Raw genomic sequence first — 10,471 nt, 5'->3', positions numbered from 1 at the left:
TACAATATGATTTGCTAAAGGTATATATTGCAAAATGATATACACACAGTAAGTCTAGGAAACATCTGTCCCCACACATAGTCACAAAAGACTTTTTTTCTTGTGATGAGGACATTCAAGGTTTAGTCTCTTAAAAACTTTATATTTGCAAGACAGTATTATTAACTGCAGTCACCATGCTGTGCATGACACCCTCGTGATTTATTTTATTTTATTACTGGAAGTTTGTATCTTTTGACCTGTTTCACCCATTTTGCTCACCCTCCACCCCTTACCTCTGGCAACCACCAATCTGTTCCCTGTGTCCAAGAGTCTGGGTTTTTGGTTGGTTTGGTTGGTTGGTTTTTGTTTCTTTGATTTCACATGTAAGTGAGATTACAGAGTATTTGTCTTCATTTGACCTGTCACTTAGTATAACATCAGCAAAGTCTGCTCATGTTATGGCAAACGGCGACATCTCATTCTTTTTTTTATGGCCTAATAGGTTTTATATTCAGGCATGGTGAGGTCTATAGATCAGGAGACACCTGCCATTGCAAAGGTAGCTGGTTACTCACAGTGGGGAGGACACTACGCTTCACAGGCCACACAGGAGGCACCGTGCTCAGTCAGGAGGCAGAAGAAAGAAGGGAGAACATGGGCAAGAGCCTGTACAGGAATTTCCACGAGAAGGAAGAGACAAGGCACGGTAAGCAGTGTAGGACTGGCTGGTTTGAATCATCTTGGTGGGTTCTGGAATATTGTGGCTGTCCTGTGTTGTCTGGTACCTGGCCTGGGTGTGATTAGGGCAGGGGCACAGTGGCCCTGAGTGTGAGAGCCCACAGAAGAGGTGGACAGGCGCATGAGTGGGCACCTGATTGGCTTGTTTGCACATGAAAAGCACGCTCCCAGGTGAACTGTTTCCTATCTCTGGGAACTGGCTAGCCCTGGGAGGGGCGTCCTTCCAGTCTCAGCAGGGAACCAAATGTCAAAGCACAAGAATTACAGAAGATAAAGGCCCCAGAGGATTCCTGGTTGGAGGGATGGTACACTCTGGGGACATCCTGCCTGCAGCCCCAGAACAAACCGATCTTCCCTCAGCACACAGCTGAGCTACGGTGGACACCCCAGCCTACACAGCTGGGCCGAATGTTTGCATGAGAATAGGCCTCTGGGAACCTTCCAGCACCCTGACCTCTCCCTGCCCCCACCCCGCCCATCATCCTGCTGGGCCCTTGGGTCTTCTGGTCCAGAAGGGGCTGGCCCCAAGGGGACTTTGGGGTTGGCTGGGTTGTCCAAGCACAAAAAGCAATCACTTCAGTCTTGTTAACGCAGTGCCAGTTCTAGGAGGATCTCTGGGCTGACAGCTCCCTAAACTGCTCCAACCATTGAATAACTTAAAAAAAAAAAAAAGTCTATGTCACTAATGAGTTCAGTTGAAAGAGGGAGGAGGAGATTACCAAAGTCCCAGCAGCATGAATTAGATTGATTCTTCTGAGAAAGGGTGAGAGGAAGAATCTTCCGTCTCACTAAATCCAATTTTATTTAATTGAATACTGACCAGAAGTTAGCTCTCCAACTGCTCGTGAGAAGCAAACAAAACAAGACCCCGAGGCAAAGGCAGGGATATCAGGACCACTCAGACAGCTGGCATGCTCCTTGTTGTTAGCACTGATGCTAAAGGATCCACTGTGGCAGGGATGGTGACAGTAAGGGCCCCGTGTACCACGTGGGTCTCTTGCCAATTTTATGCCTTTTTAAAAAAGATTTTATTTATTCATTCATTGAGAGACATAGAGAGGCAGAGACACAGGCAGAGGGAGAAGCAGGCTCTCTGCGGGCAGCCTGATGTGGGGACTCTATCCCTGGACCCTGGGATCACGCCCTGAGCCCAAGGCAGACGCTCAACCACTGAGCCACCCAGACATCCCACTCACACTGCTTTTGAAACACCAGGTATTGGGACTGAAGGGAGCAGGGCTCGGTGCTTGGCAAGGCTGGGGCCAACGTCACCACAGCACGGTGCCTTGTAGAATGTGAAAGAAGGACGTGATGTGCCTGTTGCCTGCTTCTCTTCCCCAGGGGGGCCCAGACTGGATGAAGACTCATCAGGCACCCAGAGACTGGAGGGGCTGCCAGCCCCCAGTGAAAGCCTCAGGCACAGTGTTTCCAAGTCCAACCTACTGCCCTGGGTCCCCAAGTCATCAGCCTTGGAACCTGGCTGCATAGCACATTCGCTCCCGTCTTTCTTTGACTCCCAACATCTACGACACAAGTCAGGCATCTGGCCAACCATCATGGTTCCTCATCTAGCTACCTTGTTCAATGTTTGTTGAGCAACTGTTATGCATCGGGAAATGGTCCAGGTGCTGGTCTGCAAAGACAAAGTTCCCATCATCGGACTCATGTAGCTTTGAACTCAGGGAGCCAAGGGTCTTAAAAAAGAGAAAATAAAGTGATGAACAAATGATGTCATTTCACAGAATGAGTGCTCTCCACGTGGCAAGGAAATAGGCAGGGATGGCAGGAGGCGACTATTTTATCCCAATAATATGGTTTCCTATTAACTTATGCTCCCCCACTGTGGTGGGTGTTGGGAGGAACCAGACTTCAGTTCTGGGAGAAGAGATTTACTGCATCAGCTGCCACTAGTCACCTTACCCAAGGTCATGCCCCCACCCCTGGCGGCTGGACAATGCCTGAGTAAGAGGTCCCAGTTGTTGACCCTCAGCGAGGACAGCTGTGGAAGGTCATCCCACATCCAGAACCCTCTAGAGCATCGTAGCTCCACTTTGCCTTCTGTCCAGTCCCGATCCTTCCTTCCTTTCTATAGGTGTTGATCCCAAGAGCTCGTTCCAATAACCCTCTTACACAACACTGTCTCACTCAGAGTTGGCTTTCTGGTGAACCAGTCGGCATCAACTTTGAACAAACTGAATTTAAAATATTTCAATTTAAAAGTAGGTATGTTGAACTTATTTAATGGGACATATTTATAGTTCATATCAGTAGGCTTCATGGAGATTCTAAGACCCCCTGGGACTACAAACCCAGCTGCCCTCCCCCTGCAAACACAGCATCTCACCCTGTTCTGCAGGAGGGCGTCGGGGAGCAAGAGCCCGCTCTTCTCCATCAGCCTCTTGGCATTTCCTGGCCTGATGATGCCTTCTGGGGAGCAGATCTGCCCTGGTGGCCTGTTTAGGAGAGCAAACTAGTTTTCCATTAGGAGAAGCTGCATAAGTTGGGTTCTGGAAACATCCAGGAGTTCCCCTTCCAGCTTCTCCCTGGTGATGCTGCCACTTCTTCTGACCACTGCAGGAGAAATGGGCCGTGATCTCTTCATTAACAAATGTTTACACATCTGCCATATGCCCAGCACCGGGCTGTGAACATTCCCTCTCCTTGGAAACCGCACCTGGTCCAGCCCTACCAGAGAGCCGCCCCACCTGGGGGCCACCCTGGAGAGCTGAGGGCTCCAGGGAGCTTTCAAAGCTGCGGGGACCCTTTGGCTCAAGTTCGCAGCTCTGTTCCTTTCCATTCCCGTGTTGTGCCCACCCTCACCCCCAGCTGCTGCCTGTTGCCAGCCCGTGCTCACAGGCTTCCCTGTCTCTCACTCACTTGGCTTGTTCCCCTCAATGGAATATGCCAATACAATGCTTTTAGTTCCTAGAAGTTTCTGGCATTTGTGAAATGCTTTCAAATGCACTATCACTCACAATGCACAGGTGAAGAAACAGAGAAAGAATAGTTAGGAGCCTTCTGAAATTCCTCCAGAAAGAGGGAGAAAATGATAGTAAGAATAGGAAACATGAGCTTTGGCTGCGTGTTAGGCACTTCACATGCTTTACCCCTTATACAGTCCGCACCGCATCCGGGTGGAGGAAGTAGCATTATCATCCTCATTTAAAAATAAGGAATTTGGGGTGCCTGGGTGGCTTAGTCAGTTGAATGTTGGACTCCTGACTTCAGCTCAGATCATGATCTCAGGGTTGTGGGAACAAGCCTGGTGTCAGGCTCCCCAGTCTGTGGGCAATCTGCTTGTCCCTCTTCCTCTGCTTCTCTGTTCCTCACTCCTCCTCTCTCTATCAAATAAATAAATAAATAAATAAATGATAGATAAATACACAAATTTTAAAAATTCTTTAAAAAATAAGGAATTGGGGCAGCCCAGGTGGCTCAGTGGTTTAGCGCCGCCTTCAGCCGGGGGCGTGATCCTGGAGACCTGGGATCGAGTCCCACGTCGGGCTCCTTGCGTGGAGCCTGCTTCTCCCTCTGCCTGTTTCTGCCTCTCTCTCTCTCCTCTCTGTGTTTCTCGTGAATAAATAAAAATAAAATCTTAAAAAAAAAAAAATAAGGAATTGAAGGCTCAAAGAAATTCAGTAACTTACCCAAGATTACCCAGGTGGTGATCCAGGCAGTCCATCCCCACAAACACCATCCTACAAGGGGAAGAGCTTATCGCCTGATTCCTAGTCCAGAGCTCTGGGAAGCAGAGGAGGAAGCTCTAAGAGTGAAGGGGAAGTGCATACATATGTTTGCCCCACTACACTGATAGGAAAAAGTTACCCTGTCCCCTGCCAGGGGGGAAAAAAGCCCTTTTTTGCTTGGCATTAACTGCACTTCTAAGCAAGTAGAACCCAGGCTCCTCCAGCTTTCCCCCTGCAGGGAGATGGTACTGGGAGAGGTGGAAGGAGGAAGGTCCCAATCCAGAAGCTGGGCCATTTCCTGGCAATCAGGAGCCCCATGGACTCAGAGCAGCCTCATTGGCCACAGCACTGATTGCAGCTTTAATATCAATCCCATGCAGAGAAGAGGCATTGATTAGCTAACTCCCTCCCAAGGAAAAGCTGGGGAAGTGCTGGTCCATTACTGAGTGCAGGTGGCAATCAGAGGAGCAGCGCTCTCCCCACCCCCACTTCCAGGGCTCAGCATCCTCCTTTGCTATCAAGGCCAGAGAGCTGGGGGTGGGGATGGGAGAAGTGGTAAGGCTATTAAGCCTAGATTGTTTAACAAAGTGCTTTTTATGGAGACTTGGAGAAAAAGTGGCAAATGTATACTGTCTCTTCTTTTTTTTTTTAAAGACTTTATTTATTTATTCATGAGAGACACAGAGACACAGGCAGAGGGAGAAGCAGGCTCCATGCAGGGAGCCTGATGTGGGACTCGATCCCGGGGCTCCAGGATCACGCCCTCAGCCAAAGGCAGGCGCTAAACCGCTGAGCCACCCAGGGATCCCCTACTGTCTCTTTTAAAAATAAAGCTAAAGCAGAGTAGGTAGTTTCTCCTGCTGACTTTTTAGCCCCGCGCTCCAGGGTGATGAGGGGAGCAGGAAAGCAGGCGGGAAGGACAGGACCATGCTGGTGGAACACCATTGGGGCCAGGGCTCCTGCCCTTTTGTGGGCCCAGAGACTGTTGGCTGGCTTGTGGGGCTTGGAAAAAGTGGCTTGACTTTTCGTCCACATATGGAAGGTGTCCAGAGCAAAGCTGGCCCTCAGGACAGCTCTGCACCTGCTCTCAGCATGGTCTGTGTAGCGGGCCTCACCTGGTAGAGCAGCTGTGTTGGCTCTTCTTGCGGATGAAGTGGCTGTTGTGGGATGAGGTGGGTGTGAACACAGAGGGTGTAAGGGAAGGGGGAGTGGCAGGGATCAGGGTCCTATAGAGTGTTTGGGCAGACAGGTTGTAAACTGCTCCTGTCCTACAAGTGGGAAAAAGGGATGAGTAGGAAGCTGATATCGGGTGCCCCCAGCCATCCCCTGCTCCAGGGCTCTTAGAGCTCACTCAACTTACTGAAATCCACAGATGTGTTTCCTCATCTGGAAATTGGGAATAACGATTACTTCTCTACATCTTGATGTCCTTGTGAAAATTAAATAAGAATTCATAAAAAGAAGTGAGCACAGCAATGGTCACATGTGAAATGCTTACAAGTAAATACCACTTGGATGAGGGTGATCCACTCCCATGATGAGCAGCAGAGTCTCTGAGAGGGTGACCCTAGGTGGCCTCAAGCCAGATGGAAGTCACACTTGCGGCAAAGCCACTTCAGGCAAACTTATGTAATGTCTATAATTCCATGGTTTTTAGTACAGAGTTGTGCCTCCATCACCATAATAACTTTTATTTTCATCACACCCCCCCCCAAAAAGAAATCCTGCTTTAAATCCCCAGTCCAGGGCACCTGGGTTAGTCAGTCGGTCAAGTGTCTAAGGTCAGCTCAGGTCATGATCTCAGGGTCCTGGGATCTAGCCCCCATGTCTGGCTCCTTGCTCAGCAAGGAGTCTGCTTCTCCCTTCCCCTCCTCCAGCTCTTGTGCTCTCTTTCTGAAATAAATCAATAAGATATTTAAGGAAATAAAAAATAAATAAATCCCCAGTGCCCCATTCCCCCAGCCCTAAGCAACCACTAACTTCCTGTCTGTCTCTATGGATTTACCTGTTCTGGATATTTCATATAAACAGAACCACACATCGTATTGTGTGACTTGTACCTGGTTTCTTTGATTTAACCCACAGTTGTCAAAGTTCATCCATGTTGTGGCATGTGTCAGCACCCTATTCCTTTCTATTGCTAATACTTCGCTTCATGCCCATGCTACGTTTTATTTATTTATTCATCTATTGACAGATACTTGGATTTTTTCCACTTTTTAGCTATTATGGATAATGCTACCATGAACATTTGTGTACAAATTTTTGTGCAAGTATCATTGTTTTTTAAAATGTTAAGTGCTACCGTATAAGGGAAGGCTAATTTTCAGTGGATATTTCAATTCAGGAGACTAAAAAAGGACTTATAAAATATTTCTTATAAAAAGGAGCCTTGGGGGGCACCTGGGTGGCTCAGTCTGTTAAGCATCTGCCTTCAGCTCAGGTCATGATCCCAGAGTCCTGGAATCCAGCCCCTGCATCGGGCTCCCTGCTCAGTGGGGAGTCGGCTTCTCCCTCTCCCTCTGCTGCTCTCCCCACCCCCGCCTGTGTTTTTTCTCTCTCTCTCTCTTAAATAAATGAATTCAATCTTAAAAAAAAGAAGAAGAAGAAGAAACCTTGGGTCTGATGGAATGGAGAACCTCTATTTTAGTGGAAAGGCAGTAAGTTTTGGCTTTAGAAAAACTGGCTAGGAGCTCCGGCTCTGCTACACTGACAGTTATTTTGGGGAAGTTACTCAAAATGCTTGTAGTCCTGCCTTGCTCATCTTAAAGAGTAAGAATACCAAAATCTACTTCTCAGGACTGTTCCAGGGGTTCAAGAGACAATTGAGGGAAACATCCAACACTCCATAGGTCCTCAGCAAATGTGGTTCCTTTTTCCTACCCCCTTGATTTTGCATCTTCTCAAAGCCTTACAGAGAACTGACTGAGCAAATGTAGAATAAGTAGCTCTTCAATTAGAATCAGGAAGAGAGCATAATCACTCAAGTGTTTAACCAGTGAGCTCCTCTGAGTAGTCTTCTGCTAACTACCTCCCATTGTATAAAGAACTTTAATCTTCCCTAAAATTCATCCAAGTCCTTTTAGCTCTCAAAGATCTCTTCCAAAGTTCCTCTTCAGATATCTGGGTTTGGTGACTATTTCGTGGTTCCCACGTCCCTCCTGTGGGATACACACCAGGCTTTGGCCACCAGGCAATGGCAATTTGTGGGATTTTGCTCCACATTCCAGGATGGAGACTGCACTTTTCCACACCACACTTGTTTTTTTCTTCTCTGACTCTATACGGATTCTGCTGTGTCCTCAAAATGTAGATATGTACAAAAGGGAGGTTTTGATGTGTCAGTACGTAAAAGTGCTGCTTTTTATTACCAGCGAGGGAGCACACCAGATGCCCACAGTCCATGCCCAAGCCCCAGCTCATTCCATGCCAACCCTGGCTTCAGGATGATACAGGTTGGAGCTGTGCAGAGATATTTTATTAAAGCAGAACTTTAAATGGTGTGTGCCTAGGTTACACCAGAGGGCATGACACAAGAAAGCAGCAACACTATTCCTGCAACAGGGACTTCAATCCTTAGGCTGCATTCTTGGAGGCATTGACTGGCCAGGGGCTCAGAGCCTATGCTGCAGTATGGCAGCTCTGTGGACCAGTGCTGTGGTCCTGTCACCATCTGTGGACATCTGCATGCCTGCGTCTGTGCCACTATTATGGGCATCCAGGCATTTCAGAATTGGGACTGCTTCATTTTCTTGTGGAGTTTAATGTGGGCCCAGCATGCTCAGTGTTTAGGAGTTTCTTCATCCATAATCATACTGAAGTCTGGAAGCGAGATATGCAAATTCCCCTCTGCCCCATTCACAGAGAACAGAATTGGGCTGCCCTGCTAGAAAGGTCCATCTTTCCTCCTAGCCCAGGCACCCAAAGGGGCAACTCCAAATCTTTTACACTAAATGACTGGATCAGGAGTGAACCTCTGACCCAAAGAACCAAATTCTCCAAATTATCTGGAAAAGGGGTCGGCAAACTATTATTGCCCATCAACCAAAGTCTGGCAACATCCACTAGTTTAGATATTGTCTATGACAGTTTATGGTTGCAATAGAGATCTATGGGTCCAGAAAGCCTAAAATATCTTTTCTTTTTTTTTTAAGAATGTATTCATTTATTTGAGAGTGAGAGAGAGTGAGAGAGCATGAGAGAGGAGAGTGCAGAGGGAGAGGGAGAAGCAGGCTCCTCACTGAGCAGGGAGCCCCATGTGGGGCTCTATCTCAGGACCCTGAGATCATGACTTGAGCCAAAGGCAGACACTAAACCAACTGAGTCACCCAGGGACTCTGAAGGCCCAAGATATTTACTATCTGTCCTTTACAAAGTTTTCTGACTCCTGAAAGAGAAAGTCACAGAAATATGGAGCCTGGTTAGGGTTAGGGTTAGGGGGCCAGAGGGCCATATGCATTCAGAGCAGAGCAAACTGTACTCAGAGACATGAGTGAGTGAATCCTAAGCCAGCCATAGGTGCTAGAGTATGGACATGTTAAGCTCTTTGAATATGTTGCTGCCCTTGGATGAGTCCTGGAAGGCATTAAGCTCAGAGAACAATGATTGGCAATAAAAGGTGCTTGTTTCTCTGGACCTGTGGCTTTTAACTCCTGGGTCCTATGATCCTGGTGAGCTGTGCACGTCTATAGCTGAATGAAAAGGACCAATTTTGTCCTTCAATCTAAGATCTGTACAAAGTGAACTGCACCCCTTTCCCTATGGGTAGTAGCTGGAGTCCTAGAAAGACTTCCAACAGAAGTTTCCTCTTGCCCATAGCCTCCCCTACACTGTCTGCCTAGGGAGGAATGTGCCAGAAACAGAGATTAAAGAATCACCTGAGGGAACATGGGAAGATGAGTATACCATTTGTTAGCTAAAGTGTCCCACTAGATAGCAGTAGCTCTGATTTCATGATTTGGTTCTTTTCTAGAGAAAAAGGGATGTGCCCATGGTGCTTCTCTTTGGGAAATGCATTCTAGCCCTTGTTCATGTCATGTAATATAGGGATGACCATGGCCAAAAAAAAAAAAATTGAAGAATTAACAATCACAAACCTAGTAGAATTAGTACACCAGCAGGTGATGGAGTAATGAAGACCATAATGAGACTAATCAGAATGATTAAAATCTTCCTTTCTCACCAAACTGGAAGACACGAAAGACAACTTTGACAACTCCAACCCTTAATACCATAAAAGACAACTTTGACAACTCCAACCCTTAATACCATAAAAACTGTGTCATGTGTGACCATGAGAAAAAAGATAAGTGGCAAACTGAGAAAAATGTTGGCCACCTAAAATACAGACAGTGGCTGTGGCATTATTTAACAGAACTGTTAGTGTCACTGTTTTCCTCATCCTAGTGGGATGACTTTCTTCCAATCCAAGAAGACACCATTGTTAGCTTTTCAAATTACTTCACTACAGTGGTTTAGGTATCATTCTAAATCTGTAAAAAGCTGTAAACAGGGGCACCTGGGTGGCTCAGTGGTTGAGCATCTGCCTTTGGCTTAGGTTGTGATCCCAGGATCCTGGGATCAAGTCCTGCGTCAGGCTCTCCACAGGGAACCTGCTTCTCCCTCTGCTTGTGTCTCTGCCTCTTTGTATCTCTCATGAATAAATAAATAAAATCTTAAAAAAAAAAAAGAAGAAGAGGAAGCTACGAACAGCTGGCAGAGGCCAGATTGCAAATCCTCTAGGGTAGTCTCCACCAGCTGGGGAGACTCCCACCAGCTTGCACATGACTCCCATGAAGATGAGCTCACAGGCAAAAATCACAAAGCAGCAATGAAGCTCACCACCAGTGATAATGAAGCAATCCAAAGGGGACTTAAAGATGTCAGAAATATGTAAATATTTTAAAAGAAAGAGAATCCACGAGACAAAAATAGGAATTTATTTTTTAAAAGAACATTTTTTTGAGAGTTAGATCATTGTAGAGTGTTAAAGGTGACTTTTAATGTTTTATGAAGCCTTCCCTTTGAAGGCTGGGTCTAGGCTGGCCTTGCACCCTGTTTAGGCA

Source organism: Vulpes vulpes, chromosome 12, assembly GCF_048418805.1.
Source record: "Vulpes vulpes isolate BD-2025 chromosome 12, VulVul3, whole genome shotgun sequence".
NCBI classification, from domain to species: domain Eukaryota; kingdom Metazoa; phylum Chordata; class Mammalia; order Carnivora; family Canidae; genus Vulpes; species Vulpes vulpes.
This window is presented reverse-complemented; position numbering follows the sequence as displayed.